This window comes from Mandrillus leucophaeus, unplaced genomic scaffold (genome assembly GCF_000951045.1).
Source record: "Mandrillus leucophaeus isolate KB7577 unplaced genomic scaffold, Mleu.le_1.0 Scaffold125, whole genome shotgun sequence".
Classification (NCBI taxonomy): Eukaryota; Metazoa; Chordata; class Mammalia; order Primates; family Cercopithecidae; genus Mandrillus; species Mandrillus leucophaeus.
In genome coordinates this window covers 1,700,912-1,720,958 of record NW_012100876.1, presented here as the reverse complement: position 1 = coordinate 1,720,958, position 20,047 = coordinate 1,700,912, and the positions used below count along the sequence as shown (strand labels likewise).

At 40.5% G+C, this 20,047-nt stretch overlaps 1 protein-coding gene across 4 annotated transcripts in view; it reads left to right on the top strand.

Moving 5' to 3' along the window:
- The window catches only part of NUP93 (nucleoporin 93kDa), a 114,178-nt gene that overhangs the window by 46,945 nt on the left and 47,186 nt on the right, over window positions 1-20,047 (top strand). Inside the window, exon 1 of one of the 4 annotated variants that reach the window (XM_011971872.1) lies at window positions 4,766-5,320. The exons of 2 other annotated variants lie outside the window; for them this stretch is intronic. The gene's annotated coding sequence lies outside the window, so the exon portion shown is untranslated. Of the gene's footprint in view, window positions 1-4,765; window positions 5,321-6,546; window positions 6,964-20,047 lie in introns of those variants that run through there. One more of the 4 variants, XM_011971874.1, reaches the window with a different exon arrangement.

The window sequence follows — 20,047 nt, the reverse complement described above, 5'->3', positions numbered from 1 at the left end:
CAATAAACATATATCTTATTATTCCATTTATTTTTTACTGTGGTAGAACTTCTTCACATATTCTACAAGTTCTTGCTGAAAGTCTCATTTGTTCCCTCTGTCTAAATACCAAGGCTTAATAGATGCTGAGAGAGAGACAGAGAGAGAGAGAGAGAGAGAGAGAGAGTGTGTGTGTGTGTGTGTGTGTGACAGAAACAGAGACAGACCGATAGGAAAAGAGCCTTTCCCATTTTGATTTTCGGAAATCTGGGAGCCTGCTTAAAACTGTAGTGAATTGCCTGGGAGAAATATTGAGAACTATACTTCCTCTTCCCATTTTAGCCTCTTCCCATTAGTAATTGCTTTTATTGGGGAACTACTTCTTGAAAACACATTTAAAATGGAAATCTTACTTCTGAAATTTCTTTCATCCAGGTGCATTTCGTGCCTGGCCCACCTATAAACCCTGCTGTCACCCTTTTGGTTTATAGTCATATCAAAGGCAGAACCACCACTCTGGGGAAGTAGGAACTTGGTAGCCAGGAAAACTTATTTTTCCCTGTTGTTTCTTGACCGCTGGGCAGTCTAGTTTGTGTATCAGCAAGAGAGAATGAACTGTAATTTGTTTTATTGCTAAATAAGGCTGTGCAGAAATCTTCTGTTTTTTTATTGACTGCCTAAATTTGGTGTTCCTCACTTAAAATAATATTCAGGATGAAATGTCGTGATAAATTAGCAGATTGCTTTTTCATTCTTAGTGGATTAGTAAGGACAGATGAGCTGTAAATGCCATACCACTGACTTTGGGTCAGGCCTCTCATTTCCCCAAACCTCCCTGGCTCTACTTGCATATAATAAGGAAGCCAAGCTTGAGAATTGAATACTGTTGGTAATGATGCTTAGTCACAAAAAAGAGCTTAGTGCCTCGGCACATTGGCCAAGAACCGCCTTAGTATTTTACCACCTGAGGCTGGAATTATCTCAGGGAGCTGAAAAGATTTGAAAGAACAAGCAAAAGTAATATTTAGCTCTCCTTTAAGTGTAACTGCCTGCATCTACCTGGGCAGGGCCTGGTAAACACTAATAAAAATTAAGAAGTGGTTTTGTTGAGTGCCCATTAAGGACAGCACTATGGAGATAATTCGAATAAATACAAATTCTTTATGCTGCCCTCTGGAAGTTTGTCTTCTACCTGGAGAGCCAACATCAACATTCCTGCAAGATCAAACTGTCCAAGCTGTGTAAAGTGACAGACAGACTGAATGATTCTAAATGCCATGGGAGTTCAGAGGCATGGAAGCGGTTAATAACGACTGAATTCTGGGGTAGTTGGGAAAGACCCCCTGGAGCAGATGGGCCTTGAAAAATGAAATGGGTTTAGCTTGCAGGACGTGAAAGAAGAGTAATAACCTGACCAAAGTCAGGGAGGTAAGAAATGGAAGTTATGTGCTAAGAAGAAAAATCTGTCAGGGAAGGGCAGTCAAACATGGAAGGAGTGACTGCCAGGCAGTGGAGTGTAGGCGGTAGGTGTTGAAAGTTTCCGAGCACATAAATGTTGAGAAGAAAGGAGGGAGGGCATGGCAATGCTTATGGAAGTTGGTTTGGCCAGTGGAAGGATAGCTGCTAGATGACATTCAGAGGCAATTGTAGTAATACAACTTTGAGGTGACGACAGCCAGGACCAATGTGGTAGCTGAGAAAACAGAGGAAAAAGATGTGTAAGGGACATTTGGGATAGAACATCTGCCACACGTGGTGCCTGATGAGCTTAAGAAGGATGTTCAGAAATTGCGTGAGGTTTGGGGCAAGGAGAAGGATGGGTGCTTTTTGTTGAGGCTAAGGAATTGGAAGATTAACTAGATTGAGAGTTGAGATTTCATTTCCATTTCTGATGTTCCGGTAAGCTATCACTGTGGAAATGCTCCTGAAGCATTTGGAGATGGGGTAAGAAAATTGCTCAGAAAACAGCTCCATACAGAATTTTCGAGAGCCACGGGCCTAGAGAGAATTGTGGCAGTAAAAATGAATGTGTAATAGGAGAAATGTTTAGCAGGAGGCAAAGGGCCCAGGTCTTAGCGAGAAGAAGCCAGGAGGAGGTTGGTAGCGGTGGGGGTGGAAAGGGAGCAGGGACCCAGCTATCCCAGCTATATCTCAGAAAGCTGGGAGTTTGGTCATAGAGGGAGTCATCACCCAGCCTCACCTGACTTCCTTCTTTTACTCTTAAAAGCACTTACCCACCAGTACTATTACTTGATCTTCCCAGCAGCCTGGAGAACCTGGCAGAAGACAGAGCAGAGCCCACCAGCTATCTGTAAAAGTTTTTCTGGGTAAATCCTGTATATGGTCACTGTACTATAGAGCTCTACAGTTGTTCACTTGAATGCTGTTTTACCTGGCAATTATTATAGCTCTACTTGAACCACAAAAGTTCAGTAGCTCCCTTTTCTAGACTATAATCTCTACATTTGTTTAAGTAAGCCCACTTTAATCCCTTTTATTAATAAATGCTGGATCCGTTAGTTTTTACCCCTTTTCTTTTTGTGTTGGTTTTTGGTGTCTAGGGTTATATAAAGCCAAAATACAAAATTAAACAATGGACTACCAAATTTAGGAGTAGATCACTTTATGTTCAGTTAGTGACAAATAAGTAGAGAAGCACCTCCTTTGTAAGGTGACTTCTTTGCAGCATTTTTGTTGTGACCTCCTTGCCTATTCAGGCATCTGGGGTCTGAAGGCACTTCTGCTCTGAGGTCCTTTCCAGCCAGCATATCTTGCAGCTCCAAGCCAGACTCTCATCTAGTTTCCTTGGGATACTTGTAGATGGAGGAAGAAGGGGCTGAGCTGATTTAGAATTTATTCTAGCTAGCATAAAGAAATACCCTCTTAATTTATGCTGGCAATACTAAAGAGGAAAAATGTCTTAACAGTGACTTGGTGAGGTTATTTTCAGTAAATAAAGAGGGTTTTCTTACTTCCCTGTAGTGAACCTCAGATGTGTCCCTTGGGAACAGGTTTTACATCCGTGAAATAGTTTGACTTTAACCACACTTGGGTCTTTGGGTTCTTTTCATCCCCAGGCAGAGACTCCTATTGCTGTATATCCACCATGCTCCAGTACAGTATTTATTTGATCAGAAACAAAAGAGTTTGCTTCTTGCACTGGTTCAGAGAGAGGTCCCCCAGGATTGTCTTTTGTTCAGTAATTGGAGCATAAGCTGAGCCTGGTTAATTTCAAAGCTACCCTCAACACACACGTTTCTCCCTCCCTCCTTGTGCCGTTTTCTCAGCTGTTGGGGTACCTTGTATTGGGTCTGGAACAAAAAAAGCTTAATTGTTGAATGTTAGCTACAACTACTGTGACATCTGCTATGGCACCACATAGCACTGTTGGTGCAGTTAATTTTAAGTTAGGGTAAGAAAACTAGAAAGCTCTTCAGCTTTACAGTGCTTGTTAACACATGCACCTCCAAATTATGCATTTGGTGTTATCACAATGAATAAAACAAAGGAAATCATGAGTTGATTTTTATGCTAGTAACATAAGTTCTTTCATTGTTATTCACTGTTCAGACCCCAGTGTGTTCCTATGTTCATTCTTTTTAGTTTAGTTGGGTTTTTTTGTTTGTTTTTGTAAGGCAGAAATGTCTGAAACATCTCAACTCTGGGTATTTAATTGGCAAAAGTTCTGATATAAGAAATAAGTTAATTATATTTGTTCTTTTAAAGGAACAATGTAAGTTGGTTTTGCTTCTTAAAATACAAAAATAATGATGGTAGATGAGTAAGAACCGTCAGTAGTCAAATTCTGTACGCTAAATAGCCAAGTTAATATTTATATAAAAATACATCATGAAATTGGCAAATATTATGTGGCTTTCAGGTTCTGCAGTATAGATGTTGGTTTTGCAACCGACAGATTGCAATCTTAGGGTTTGTGGGGTTTGTTTGTTTTTTTTTTGAGGAGAGAATGGTTCTATTTTTCTTTTGCAGTCTGCACCATGATGATGGCCCATCACCTGACCAGCCTGACTTTAATCATCTGGTGCCTTGGTCTTAGCGTGGCTCTATCTTTGCTTTTTCACAAGCTTTCCTGTAATTTTACAGTTGTTTGCTGGACTGAATTTCCTTTTTTGACAGTGAAAAACATAATATTTTAATGTAGTCTTTAATTTTCAAGTTACATGTTAAAATATGGAGGAAAAAAATCCCTTCCTGAGTAGCACTTTTAAAAAAATTGCAGTAGAATGGGAATATTCATTACTTACACATCATATATTTTCCCCTAAATGTTGTACAAAGAAGTGACAGTTGAGCTGAGCATATGTTAATAAAAGGTCTGCATTTTCCTGTGTCAGTGACAGTTTCATTGGCTGAATATTCCTGAAATGCAAATAACCTCTGTTCTTTTCAAAGCTATAATTAATCTGAATAGTTATTAAACAGTATCAAAATCTTTTAACTACTAAGAGGCCAAACATTTAAGATGGCGAATTTACTGTTCTGTTTGAAGGACAGTACAATTGACAAGGGCACAATGATCCGAGATGCTTCTGTATGTTGTATCTACACATACTGTAGACTAAAATGGCAGAATCTGTCTGCTGCTGTATAAAATCTTTTAACTACCATTTATTTTAGCATCATGGCATGTGCAAATTGCTGCTGCTCAGTTAAGGGACCAGCTTCACAACTGGTGTTACAATCTGTGGCCACAGCACTGCATCACAATGCAGCAAATGCATTTTCCACATTAACCAAACATGACAGCTGAAGCGATTATTAACCGTGCAAGATGTCGGAAGTCATCAAAAATTCACATCAGAGTAATTGCAGTGGTTTGGGTTGGGGGAAAAAAGTATCATAGCATTCCTTGCCTACATGTTTCTCTCCCCCTCTTAAATCTTAACTTGGTACAGTCCGTTAACAATAAAATACCCTTCTGTAACCTATAAACTGTTACTCCCATCAGTTTGTGCTTTCAAACTGACGGCTGACTTCTCTGAATTTGTGTAGAGCACAACGAATGGTGATGCTGTGCTCCGGGGGCTGCAGTGCACCCTTTTTAAAGGGACCTTGCAATCTCATTGTTTAATTTGACTCTTTAGTGCTTCAGTCACATCAGCACTTGCAGAGGGGTTGTTCTTTTCCTTTTTCTTCTTTCTCTCTTTTTCTCTTCTCTCTGTTCTTCTCCCCACCCCCATCCCACAATTCAGGCAGTTTGGGGTGGGAAAAACTTGAGCACTGGTTCCGACAGAGCTCATCTCATATAAGAAGGTATGGAAGAGCTGCAGTGACCGACAGCATCGACCGTTCTGTAACTCCTTAAATTTAAGAGCTGCAGGTAGGATTGCCCGTGTTTTAAGAAATTAAGACAAATGCACCCTGGTAAATAGAGTGGCAGCATGTTGTTGCAGTGCCTCTGAAAGACAAGGTCTTGGTTTGTTTGAAAATTTGAGATAAATTTGGAAGTAGTTAATTCATTTGATAGAAGAAGTACTTGATTCTTCTGAGAATTGTTCAGATTTGTATCTTGCCATTCTAATATTTTTCTTTTAAAAATCTATTGGGTGGGGCAGCATTTGCTTAAAGATTTGAATAGTTGGTTATTGGGATTTTTGTGAACTTCTTTAAGTAGCAAGTAGTGTGGTCTTTAGGATTTTTAAAGGAGATACATGTGAAGTGCAGAATTGTTGCATGAGGTGGAATATGAAAATAGAATTTGTTTTATTTGCTAAAACCAGATCCTTCTTTGAGATTGCAGGTGAGAGTGAGTGTGTGTGTATGTGTGTGTGTGTGTATGTGTGTGTGGTGTGTGTGTAGGATTCTTTAGGAATTCAGTCCTTTATATTTGGTGATTAGAGAAAAAGTACCATTAGAAATTTTTTGAACTATCTCACGAAATGTTTTAGCATAAGGCTTGAAATGAGAAGAATTAAATAGTAACACCAAAGATGAGGATTCCTAAGTATTTACTAAATATTGGCAATTTAAATTGAGATGGTCCTTTTTTATTTCTTAAATTCAGCCTCAAAAGAGGTGATAGGAGTCCTTTAAGTATATTTCAAATTTTTGGCTAAAGAATATAATTTGTGTAAGTGAAATGAAAACTTCCTAAGTCGTGTAAGCATTATCTGGAGGGTGATAGAATTATAAATGTTGCCTGTAATACTTTTAATACTTTGATTAATATCAAAGATACATTTAATTCTGCATTATAAAGCAGCTTGTTTGTTGTCTTCCCTTAAAAGCAACAACAAAATACGATGATGTATATGGCTTTTTATCCTAAAGAATGTATTTGTATTGTGGGACCTGTGGGGTCTGGACCTCTTTCTGAAGCTTGTACTTGGAAATTGTTCACCCTAGTTGAGGGGTTTATTTCCTTTTGGAGGTGTGGGGACTTTCTTTACTCTTAACAATAGGAAGACTTGAGGAGCTGTCAGTTGTGGAATAGAGGAGAGCTGCTCAGCAGAGGGAAAGGAACTGTGAGAATTCGGCTCCTCTTGGCATTGGAGTTCTGGATTTACCCATGACTAAGATTCCTTTGAAACTCTGACCCAGTGCAGCATTGCAAAGAATCGATTTCTGAGATGAGACAATGAGATGTGGTTTGCATTTTGTAAAGATGGAGGAAACCTCTAACACTGACCCTGTATGGGAGATGACTCAATTATCCATGCCTTGGTACAGTTGCAAATTATTCTCCTTTGTCTGAAGTGGGTGGATGCCAGCGCCTTCATCAGAGCTCCTTAATTTAATGTATGGAAAATGTCTCAGCCACCATTTTTAACAATTAGCTGTATCATGGTCGAGGTGAGCTGGATTCTGAAGGCAGCTGCAAGGCCATTTCATTTACATTAGGTTCTATGGCACAGAAGCTTTGTTACTGTAAAACTAAGAAAATGAATTTGCACATTGTATAGAAGAGTTCTTTAGGAAGGTGGAGAATATTCCCACAAAGAAAATGGAATTCTTTTGTCTACAGTAAGTATTTCTTTTACTCATATAGCGGGGAGAGGTTGAAAATTTGCTTTTGGTTGAATGTGCAAAATAGACTTTTAAATGAACGCTGCAAATATGAAAAGTATAACACAGAGGTTCTTGGATTTTTTTAAAATGTATTTCTCAAAAACCAGGTGTGATATATATACTTGAAATATAGGTTTTATGAGTGATTTTAGCACATGATTTGAATTATTCATCAGTAGTTTAAGTTAATGAGAAGTATGAATTTATCACTAGTCATGAATGGAAATAACACTTGAGAGGAAAAGGAAATCTGAATATGGTAAATTTAAAAGAGTTCAGGTTTCTTTTCCCTGTCTTTTAAAAGCACTCTGTTTTCCATTCCTGAAAAGAATTGCTGGATTTTAATTTTAGTTTCTTATTTTTGCTCTTGTTTTTTATGCAAATGCTTCCAGGTTAATGACCTGTAATAGCTGATTAAAATACACAAGAAACAAATGTTTTGACAAAACAAGATTTTTGTTTTCAAAGATCAATAGATTGAGGCTTTCACTCTCACTCATGGGAATAATTTTTAGTGCCTTCTACTTAATTAATAGTTGTGACTTCAAAGCTGCTTGTGTAAAACTCTTGTTTGTAATTGTAAGCTTATAAATCTTGATTATTAAAATTAATTGGATTTGACCCAGCTTACTTCTTTGTTTCTTTGTACTGTTACTAAGAGGAAAGAAGTGGATTTTAACTTTGATTTGTGTTTCCTTTAAAGGCTGAAGAATTTTTATCTTTTAAACCCTGAAGAATTTATAGTGAGTGTATTTTATAGTAAACTTTACCATGAAGAATTTGCTCAACATGCTTTATTAGCTGTTTCAGGAGTTGACGCTTCACAGAACTGGGTATCTGAGAATCCTTTTAACTTGATATCAAATTTATAAAGCCAGCTGTTCTTCTAGGTCTTGTTGCACTAGCTCCTGTTTATCCTACTCAGTGAGTGCTGTCTTCTCTAATTAATAGATGTTGGAAGCTAGGGAGAAAATGATTTTCTTCACATCAGCCTTTTCATTGACGTAGGAAGGTTCAGTTGTTTTAAGCCCTGGTTAGAATCCTACAAGATCCATAAATCTGTGTCACAAATATTAATTTACAGAATAAGAGCCTAAATTTCAGCATAATTTTTTAATTCTGGGGACAGCATTTAACATGTTTAAATATATGGTAGAATGCAAAGGATTCTTTTCCCTTGGTTTTTATGAGGCTTGTACCTTGAAAGAGTTTTAGGTCAGCAAATTAGAACTCCATTTTAACTGCAGATTTGCTTGCGTAAAATGTTTGGTTGGATGACATGGGGGGTGTCACAAAGCCTCCCTTTGAAATTTTTACACTAAAACTTGATTGAAGATCCTGGTCTTTTTTTCCTTTTGCTGGCTTTATAATAAGGCTAGGTATTAAGTACCCCAGGGGAGGTAGCAGAGACCCAGTTTCTTCCTATATTCTTTGCCTCCACCATGGTCTACTCAAGTTTGGCTGCTCGGAAGAGGCTGTCCTTTCTGGTACTTGTAGGGGATTCCTGAACCTCTTCAATCTGGAAACTTCAGTTTTCTCATGAAATTTTAGCCTGGCTAATAGTGAAGAATCAGGGATTGGTTCTTTTTGCAACAAAAAGTGTATTTGTATCAAACCTTTGACTGCTCTGGCAGTACCATAATGTGGATAAGCAAGCATGTCAGCCAGCTCGCTAGGAAACATTCCGTGGTACTAAGATGGCAGAGAGGAAGGAGTAAAATGGCGTCACCAGGAACACTGTGATAAGAGGTGGACCGCACGAATTATTTTCTTTCAATTAAGTTTGAAGACACCTTTAGGAGCACTGCCTTGCCTATTTACAGCCATTTTTTATTGTTAGAAGAGAAAAATTTTGAGATTTTCGAAGATTTAATTAGCACTTATATGTAGATGGCTTCAAATGTTCCTTTTAAGAAATTGATGGCAAATATGGTTAAAATAGAATTCAAAGTATTTTGTATTAATACTTCTGAAATGCCTTGTTTTATGCTTTATTTTTCTTTTTTAGCATAAAAATTTACTCCTTCCAATATAGGGTGAATTTTTAGAAAACAAAGGACAGCATGCTTCTCCTTTATGGTGAGGTGAAGTAGCATTCCTACGAAACTGTTATTTGTCTCTGGTTTTCATTCTGGCTCTTTGTGGGTTTTAGTTATTTTGTATATAAAATATGTATTTTGGCCACCTTCAGAAACAAAGCTTATTTTCTTTCTTTTGTGGTTCAGGGTATGGATTATTTTGCACGTGAACGGTAGTCATAGTGGTAATGACAGTGTTGATTTCTCACCTCTTCCCACCTCTCATGGAGTTGGAGTTCTGGTGCTGGCCTTAGAGTTTAGTGCAATCAGCTCATGTTACAGTTAAGTAAAGGAAGGCTTAATTGCGGTTAAATAACTTTCTCAAGGTTATACATCTGAAAAGCAGTCGATTTTGCCCTAAATCTGGACCACCTGACTCCTAATCTGTGCTGCGCTGTGTCTCTGTCTGCATCTGACTCCATTTCTTTCTCTGCCGGCTTGCTGGTGACTGATTGATCTAATGGATTGAGCTTTCAGCAAAGTCTGTCTTGTCTTTGCCTTAGCAACCTAACTCACAGAGATGTTCCTTTTCAGCTGTGCCAGAAATTGCTTACTGAGCTGTGCTTGGAGTCTTCCCAGGCCTGTGTTGAAGATGATAAGCATTTATAAACAAACATTTAAAAATAAACTCTATCTTGCAAGTTGAGCTTTTGGGTCCATTGTGTTGACTCGGCGTGAAGGGTGAAGTCTCCTGGGATGGGCAGAGTTGTTACGTTCATGTACTGTAAGCTAGGATGGAGCCAGGCATTCTGACATGTCCTTTCAGCGGGTCATGACCTCTTTAAGTCTAGGTGCGAGGGGTCCTGCAGGGCAGAGTCTCCCCTTCTCCTCTCTGTAAGGATGAGCTAGGTGAAAGGTGTTAGCTGCCTGTCAGTTTCAGGCAATTTGTATTTGAATAATGGTCTTACCATCCCTTTTTCTGTTGCCTGTATTTGCCACTCCAGCTAAGCAGTGTTTCATGTTTTTCATACCTGTGGTGATAATAGTGAGTGTTGCATTCTGCAGTATTCCTCAGCTCTGACAGGGTAAAGTCACAGTGTTTCCAAACTTAATTAAGGTTTTAGAGAGTGTGAAATCACCAATACTGTTGACAAAGGAATACCTTGACAAATTCCATTTAAGAGAACGTGAAATTACAAAAGGGAAGGTCTGTTTGTTTTAGTAGTCTCCAAACAAATTCATTTTTGAAGAAAGAATGTCTGAATAAGAAGAAACTGCAGCAAAACCAGAGCTCCCTTTTCTGTGACAGATCTGTGATGATTGGTGCTCCAATCCCATCAGCATAAGCATTGCTGCATAGCAGGAGGAGCTGTGATTTTCGACTGCAGTGTAAATGACTGACACCGTGTACCAGCAGGAAAATGTGAGACTTGGTTCCCCAACATTGTCCTAACAGCGCTCCTTGTGCTTGCAAAGTAGAACTCGAGGCTTAATCCTGAGCGCTGTAGAAACCAGCCTGGCAAAACTGCTCAGCTCCCACCTGACTGACTGCGAGACACACCCTCTGCTGTCCTTTCCTGCTCATGGCCCCCAAATCTTGATTTTGTTTCTTTTTTCCAAAGGGAAAAAAACACTAGATATGACAAAGCTGGGGATCTGTGTGTGTGCTTTTAATAGTACAGGATTGCTTTAGTGGGTTCTTGTAGGGTAGGTTTCGGGAGCTGTGGGAAGGAATGCTGGTCATGATAAAGGCCGTTATTGATGCATTCCCGTTTTATACTGCAGTGCGGTTTTAGCATCCAGAGTCCTTCGGATGTGGATTAATCCATTTCGAAGGTAGATATCAGTTCCCTAAAGACATATTGAAACATTTTTTATCATCCCTGAATGTATCTTCCTTATCTTGCCCATCACCTTAGCGTGACTATGAGATTAATATTTTTTAGATCTATTTATACCTTGGGTGAGGAGAGGGCTCTGCTGCTGCTTTTTGAAGCCAGACGTACTGTGACACACTGTTAATATTCCATTTGCGAAGCTAGATTGAACCATTTCCTCCTCCAAATCCTCTCTTTTCTTGTGTCTCCAAAGTTTAGCCCTAGCCTTTTTGGAGTGGTTGCGGGAAGGGGATATAATGCTCACAGTTACCCCTGCTTTCTCTCCTGGGGTTACCTTAGCAGTCTGAGAGCAGTTGGCTGGCTGCTCTCCCTCCCCCCACTGGACTTCTGTCACTCCTATTTCCCCTACCCTCCCAGGAGAGGAGAGAGAGGATGGCCAGCAGAGGCCCTACCACCACAGCCTGGCACATCCTGCTGCATCACGGCCCTTCTCACTAGGACATGCACGGGCTCTGGCCCGATTTTCTGGAGGTGGTAAAGTAGCGGTACAGAGCAAGTCAATTCCTCTCCCTATCCCTCTTGTAACCTCCAAAGGAAAGTTGCTTCTACAACCCTAAAAGGGTAGCATAGGGCTTTGCTGGATTTGGGAGAAGAAGGAGGTTTTACTGAGAAGCATTTTTTTCTCCCATTGGTGCCTGGGTAGCCATGATTTATCATTTTATTCATTTATGTTATGCCCTTAACTTGTTTCCACTCCATACAGAGTCTCAGAGCCCTTTAGTAACTGAGCTGGAAGGACTGCTTTTCTTCCTGGGATGACCAGAGAGAGAAGTAGCAAATAACAGAAATGCCGCAGGGCCCCTAAAAGGGGCAGAACTAGCTTTGCAGCAGTAGCCCTGAGATTTAAATGACCATCATAGGAATGCCCTTAACCTTGGCCTTCCTCCCCAAGTGCAGCAACAGATGTGCTAAGCAGCCCCAGCTTGATACTGTGGTGTAGGTATCAGAAGAGCCACCTAGTACTCATGTGCCTACATTGTGTTGACAAGGGAGATGTGTCATGCATCTCTGGTCTCCTCAGTACCCCACCACTGGAATGGCATGTCCCCATTATTGCAGATGACTTTCCCTGTAGCCTTTCCCTCTGGGTCATGGTGAGTCCCACCTCTTATTTATTTATTTATTTATTTTACCCGATGCTGAAATCTTTGAAGTTGGGTTTTTGTTGCATGATAATTTTTTTTTCCCTTTTTTTGGGAGATGGAGGGGTGGTAGTAGGTAGGGTCTGTGAAAGGCATTTGGATAGACTTACATTAGTGTCTCTGAGGCCTGTGGCTTTCCCAGAAGGCAAAGGTGCAGATGGAATTATATCACAGCTATAATGGCATGCCCCTGAAGGGACCAAGCATGCCAGCACACTTGGGCTGAAGTGCTGCCTGTAAAGCCCTTTCTGGTCCAGGAGGAAACACTGCCCAGTGCCATGTGTTGTCAGGTTTTGAATCACCTTATGCACATTCAATTCTCTTTAACCTGTGAGAATTTATAGACCATTCTGAAAACCAATTTAAATCATGGGGGCAAGTAATTTGTTTTGCCTTAATGGACACAAATCCATCACATAATTGTGTGGACATTTTTTTAGCCCAATAGCAGAAATCATGTACAAAATGGAACCCAGCAGTCTGACAGTGACAGATGGCCTGGTGCCCGCACAGTGCCATGTTATATCGCCAAGGTCTGCCACCTGTGGCTCCAGAGCTGCCTGCAGCAGTGATGGATCTGCTGAGCTGGCAAATGGTGGAACTCCACAGCCACTCTTACAGCGTCTGCTGCCACCTGCTGAATGAGAGCAGCTAGGCTTTTGCATAAATGCACAGCAAGAAATCATATAACAGCATTAAAAACATATTACAGTTGGCGAATGTCAGCTCTGCCCGCTTAGCACTGCTTTCTGCAGGGTTATTTTTGAAGTTATATATGCACTCTGTGAACGAACAATTCAAAGTATTAAAATTTTTGTAGAAAACAAGCAGTGGGGCCAGGTGTGGTGGCTCACGCCTCTAATCCCTGCACTTTGGGAGGCCGAGGCAGGTGGATCACCTAAGGTCAGGAGTTCGAGACCAGCATGGCCAACATGATGAAACCCCGTCTCTACTAAAAATACAAAAAATTAGCTGGGCATGGTGGCATGCACCTGTAATCCCAGCTACTCAGGAGGCTGAGGCAGGAGAATTGCTTGAATCCGGGAGGCAGAAGTTGCAGTGAGCTGAGATGGTGCCATTGCACTCCAGCCTGGGCAACAAGAGCAAAACTCCATGTCAAAACAAAACAAAAAACAGTCAGTGGAACTTTAAATATCTGAGTTGGAGAAGAAAGCCTGGACTTGCTATTCAGTCTATATTCCTTGCAGAAGGAAATTCAGTCTCTCATGGGCCTTGTAAGCTGACATTTTATGTATTCTTATTTTATTGCAGTAATAGTGGTCTAATAAAATAACCAAACATGCTATAAACCCTTATGGAAGTTCACCCAAATCTTGAAAGTGCTCAAATTTAAAAATTTCTCTGTTCATTTTCTGGGCTTTATCAGTAATGAACATCTCTTTGCACTTGAAAAAATCCTTGAGGCGCTCTCCGTGTGGGCACCACAAAAGGGAGCTAATGAAAAGCAAGTCCACACCATCTGATAAGTCCAGAGGCTCTCCAGGTACTGGCAGGATTTCTGTTGTGCTCATCTGAAAACAGTATCTTACTTCATCCTTCCTCATTTTCTCCATAAGTAGTTTTTTACCTTTGTACTAATTTTATCCAAGAGAAGTTTTTAGAAGAGGTCATTCATTTGTTCAGAAATTGGCAAGAAGGTTTGGGAGAGGTTCAGGGAGTAATTATTTTACTTAGAATGAGCTGAAGCAAAGTAATGGTACAACTTATACTTCTGTCTTCTTAGAATGTGGATACTTCTCCATTGCACTAACTAAAGTACTAACTTTAGTACTAACTGAATACTTAATAGTATTCTAATACTTATTGCAATTCTTACTTTATCTTCAAGCAGATCCTTTATTGATTAACTGCTTTATTATATTTTCTTTACTCTTTCATTGCTTTCTAGCTGTTGCTTGTGTCTTAGCAATGGTTTGTCAGCAACAATGACCATTCCTGATGTCACTGCTCATTTTGTGTTGATGTTATTTTGATTTGGAATGTTGGCTACAATTTCCTATTAATTTGTATGTATTGTACATATTAAAATGAGAGATGATACCTCATTTTTGTAGCACCCGGCATCTATTTTTGTGTCATACCAGATATCTTCTGGTAAATGTCCAGCCTGCAGTAGATGCCTCACTTTTACATTTTGATATGGTGGATTGCTGGTTGGTCTGTTTAATGGAAAGAGACATGAGATAGTCTCTTGTGTTTTGAAGGCCATGAAAACATGACTATTGCTTTGTAAGCCCAAATTAGATTCTTGTTTGTTTATTTTAACAGGAAATTTGTATGTTCATCAATTCAGACTTCAGTTCATCAATTCAGACATCAATCACTTATCTGCTATAGGTGGGAAGGACAGAACTGTGAAAGAACCAATGTGAGCACTTTTTTGCCATCTGACTTTCCTGGATAAGGTGGATACTGAAATTTTTTTTTTTTCACAAAGACTCTTATTTACTGTAGTTTTCACTTTTGAGAACAAATAAGCCAAGAGAATTTGGCCATTTGGCAAAAACAAACATCCTTTTGCTCGCTGCCTTTTTCTACAGTAGGAATTAGCTGCCATGTGTATTCTGAAACCAAGAGTCTGCATGATAGGTAAAAATAAGGCAGTTTCATGCCTTTCTTGACCTGAGCCATTTAAGAGCCACCTTGGCTGCCAGGTCCTTGAGATGTGACTACATGTTCCTTAGGAGAATCAAGTTAACCAGATGTTACATTCTGGGTTGTTCTTTGCCAGCATACCTTGCAAGGCAGCCAAGCACTTTCTCTGTCAAAGATGGAACACATGACTGGAGATACTGCTTGGGCAGATGTGTGGCATTTATTGTTCCACAGCAATAATAGTAGCACTATTTTGGAATACTATGGTGTTGACCTCTAAAGCAATGAGTTCAAGCTTTTAGACTGTGACTCATACACACATACAATTACATATATATAATTGAAACAAAAGTTTCACAGAACAGTACCCATACCACATCTCTGTTGCATTTGTTTTATTAAAAAATGCTGTTTGGGCCAGATGTGGCAAGAACGTATAATCCCAGCTACTCTGTAGACTGAGGTGGGAGGATCACTTGAGCACAAGAGTTTGAGGCTACAGTGAGCTGTGATTGTGCCACTTGTCTCTAGCCTAGGCAACAGGATGAGACCCCATCTCTTAAAAAACAAAAAAAACCCAAAAAACTGGTTGATTTCATGACCCAGTTGTGAGTGTTGAGTCATATTTTGAAAACCGCTGTTCTAGAGGAATGCCAAAAACTTGACATTTCTTGTTTCATTTCTTTCCTATGTAATGTATGGGGCGGGGGATGGGAGGAGGAATAAATGTGCAAGCATAAAATACCAGTTTATCTCACCTTGATTTGCTGTGATGAGAGATGGCATGGAGAGTGGAAAAGGGAAAACAATGGGTCACAAAATTTGGGTTCTGAGTCTGAACTTGGCTATGTATGAACTGGGTCATCTGGACATAGAACCCCACAGTGCTTTTAAATTGGTAGAAGCTCAAGAAACCATTTGGTACAGCTCACTCAACTTTTAAACCTCTGTTAAGGATATACTTCAAAGTATGATCCAGTTAAGTAGTATTGAGAGACAGTAGCTTTGGGTTAAAAATGAGGGCTAGAACCAGATGTGTGTAACACACTTATACCTGGCACAACATAATCACCATTTAAGTGTTAGCTATTATTAGTACGCCATAAGTATTCTCTGAGCCTCAACTTTATTGTTTGTAAAGGGGAACCTGATGATTAAAACAGATTTAAGGAAATTTTACTCTCCTCCTGGGTTCCATCCTTTTAGAGAAAGAAATTTTTTCTTTATTTTTGCTGTTTAGAGGTTTACCCTTCCATAAGTATCTCAGAAATAGTGGGTCTTGAGAGTCGGAACTATGTTTGAATGTTGCCTCTGCCTCTTCCTGGTCGGGAATTCTTGCTCAAGTTAGTTAAATGTGAAAATCTCAGCTTCTTACCTGTAAAATGGGGCGGGGGCGGGGCAAGGTAGGGGAGAGTGGGGTGATCATGTCTGTTCTTTCATATTGTTAAAGGATTAGCAGTAATGTCTTTGAATTGTCTGGAGCAGTGTCTGGCCCTTAATTGCTTCCTGAATGGTGGCTGTTATGTGTTACAGAAAGCTGAAAACCAAAACACATTTGAGGAGCCAGTTAGACAAGGGTCTGTTTCAGCACACTGGCAGTGAGGAGCAGTACACAGATGGGGAAGTCAGGAGGAGTTAGTTTACCTAGCTGGCCTGCAGATGTTTTGGGGGGTGTTCTTTATTGAGCTGACCCACAGCAGAAGGATCAGATGGGGGACTGTGAGCAATTATAAGTGCTTGTTGATGGAAATGAAGGGATAGCAGTGATGGGGAGTTCTGAGGGTCGTCATTAGATGCTGGCATCTACCAGCAGGAGGTGAACTGTTGGGCCTTTTCTGTGCCCAGGGGGCATCTCAGTGGCAGGGAGCCAGTTCATCCTTCAAGTTCCAGCTCCCTTCTCCAGAGAACTCATTTTCCCATCAGCTATACACGTACATCTCCTGGGTGAGGCATGAGAGGCGTCTCACAGGAGGAGGAGTTTGGAGGGAAAGGAAACACGTGGGTAGGAAAGGGAAGTCAGGAGATCTGTGGGGCACCTGGACTGAGGCAGGTATGGTTCTGCCTAACTTTTTAGTTCTTTAATTCCAGTGGGCTGTTACTTCTCCTTGAGTTGTGGGTTCTTTGAAAGAAACTAACTGCCACTAGATGGCACACAGATCCTAGCAGTATTCTGGTGTATAAATTACTGTTTTATACTTTGGGAGGCTGAGGTGGGCAGATCATGAGGTCAGGAGTTCACGACCAGCCTGACCAATATGGTGACACCCTGTCTCTACTAAAAATACAAAAATTAGTTGGGCGTGATGGCACATGCCCATAGTCCCAGCTACTCGGGAGGCTGAGGCAGAGGAATGACTTGAACCCGGGAGGCGGAGGTGCAGTGAGCCGAGATCGCGCCACTGCACTCTAGCCTGTGCGGCAGAACGAGACTCCGTCTCAAAAAATAAGTAAATAAAAATAAATAAATAAATATATATATATATATGTATATATGTTACTTAAAAAATTGTTTTGAAAAGACAGACCACTAGTGTGTTTTTTTAAAATAAAATATGATGTATAACCTATTTAGCACTTCATTTTAGAAAGGATGAAAAATTAAAATTCAAAATCTATTTTGTGAGCTCAGTTTGTGCTTAGAGTCCAGTTTTTGAAGTATGTAATGGTTAATGGTCTTTGTTTATATGTGGGTGAGGTTTGACTCACACACATGCTTCATTTATGGAGAGTTGTAAAATGTAGCTTTATAGTAAATATTTTAAAGACTGGAGTAATCTATCCCAAAGCAGTAATGTCTTTTTTTCTTCTGTTTCATTCTTACTTGAAATTTTATCTCTCAGAAATTTGAGAATTGCATTTCTTGCAGAATATTATTTTGCTTTTCAACAAATGCGTCTGGTCATTGCTTTGCATTTGTGTTGTAAGTGTGTGAGAGTGTGTATGTGTGTGTGTGAGAGAGAGAGATATGAACATGGGTGCCATTAAAAGAATGGGATGGGCTAGTCATTGACTGGAAAGAACAGAGGAAGCCCAGAGAAGGAATGTGACAGAACATCAGACTTAACCCAGGTCCCTCCCCTCCCCATAACCAAAAAGAAAATATTAGACCAGGCTTTGTGAGGTAGTGGTAATCCCCTCCCCTCCCCCACTACTCCCAAGCGTAGCTTGTTTGGACTGTCAGCAGCATAGAGGCAGGCAGCCACAAAAAGGTGCCACAGAGCACAATTCATGACTATTCATTGTTTGGGAGCATTAGTCATTGATAATAGTTTCATAGCTTTGTTTATGAACTGTGACACTAAAGCCTTTAGCTTTAGCCACATTGGAGACCACTATTGAAAATGTATTTATACTAAAGGTTTGTTGACTTGACATAATCATTTGCTATGAAAGGTACAAACAAGGCCCATTAAAATCTGCCATTGTTTTATGTCTGGGTCCCCTGTGATGGCCAAAAGCAGGTAGGTGGTGACAAGCTGCCGCAGCCTTCTGAATGGACCATGTGGATTCCTAGCTTCATGTGCTCTGGTTTATTGATGTCATTACATTATTAGGCAAATGACCGATGCCATTCCCCATTCCACCCCAGTTATCAGTATATGTATTTAGAGAGTCTTCCTGTTGTGTCCTCAGAGCTGCCTGAGAGGCTATGCTGGAGGAGTCTTATTTTTATTTTTATTTTTTGAGATGGAGTCTCTGTTACCCAGGCTAAAGTGCAGTGGTGCGATCTCAGCTCACTGCAACCTCTGCCTCCCTGGTTCAAGCAATTCTCCTGCCTTAGCCTCCCAAGTAGCTGGGATTATAGGTGCCCGCCACCACGGCTGGCTCATTTTTGTAGTTTTAGTAGAGACAGGGTTTCACCATGTTGGCCAGGATGGTCTCGAACTCTTGACCTCAAGTGATCCACCCACCTTGGACTCCCAAAGTGCTGAGATTACAGGCGTGAGCCACCACGCTTGGCCATGGAGTCTTTAAGAGGGAACTATTTCCTGGGCTCCTGGTCATTGTCCCTGTCCATCCCAGTGCACTGCCCAGGTTTTGGGGTGTGACAGCACGTGTTGGGGAGACTTAGGCCAATATGTAAGGAATTTGGGAAATCTATAATTAGTAATGTTTTATTTAAATGTACATCCCCAGTATTATCCTGCCTCCCAACCCACCTCCCCCACCTTCTTAAAAAGACTAAACAGAATACACTAAAGTGCCACATAATGATGTTTTGGTCAAGAACAGACCCAAATATACAACAGTGATCCCATAAGATTACAATACCATATTTTTGTTGTACCTTTTCTATAATTAGATACACAAATACTTACCATTATGTTACAATTGCCTGTAGTATTCAGTACAGTAACGTGCTGTACAGGTTGGTAGCCTGGGAGCAACAAGTTATACCATATGTAGCTTGGTGTAGTAGGCTATACCATCTAGGTTTGTGTAAGTATATTCTATGATGTTCATACAACGATGAAATCACCTAGTAGGAGGCTTTCTCAGAATGTATCCCTGTTATTAAGTGATGCATGACTGTATACTAAAACATTACAGTTGTTAAATTACAATGATCAAAAACTAACCGTAACAGTAAGTTTCCAATGCAAGAAAATGATGGTATTTTAATTTAGCTTGTCATTTTAAAAGCTTTTGCCAAATTCTTCTTTGTATTACGTTTTCCCAAAGTTTCTTTAAAAAGCAAAAACAGAGCTGGGCACAGTGGCTCACACCTGTAATCCTAGCACTTTGGGAAGCCAAGGCGGGTGGATCACGAGTTCAAGAGATTGAGATCATCCTGGCCAAAATGGTGAAATCCCGTCTCTACTAAGAATACAAAAATTAGCTGGGCATGGTGGCATGCGCCTGTAGTCCCAGCTACTTGGGAGGCTGAGGCCAGAGAATCGCTTGATCCCAGGAGGCAGAAGTTGCAGTGAGCCGAGATGGCGCCACTGCACTACAGCCTGGCAACAGAGCGAGACTCCGTCTCAAAAAAAAAAACCAAAAAAGCAAAAACACAAGGCTGGGTGCAGTGGCTTATGCCAGTAATCCAAGCACTTTGGGAGGCAGATCACTTGCGGTCGAGCCAACATGTTGACCTCATCATGGCCAACATGGTGAAACCCTGTCTGTACTAAAAATACAAAAACTAGCCGGGTGTGGTGGTGCACGCTTGTAATCCCAGCTACTTGAGAGACTGAGCAGGAGGATCGCTTGAATTTAGGAGGCAGTTTACAGTGAGCCGAGATTGTGCCACTGCACTCCAGCCTGGGTGACAGAGCGATTTTAGACATGTATAAATGCACCAGTAGTGGCATGCTTGTACCTTGCATTGGCGTGTAGGTAGATCTGATTTGTAAGGTAACTTGAG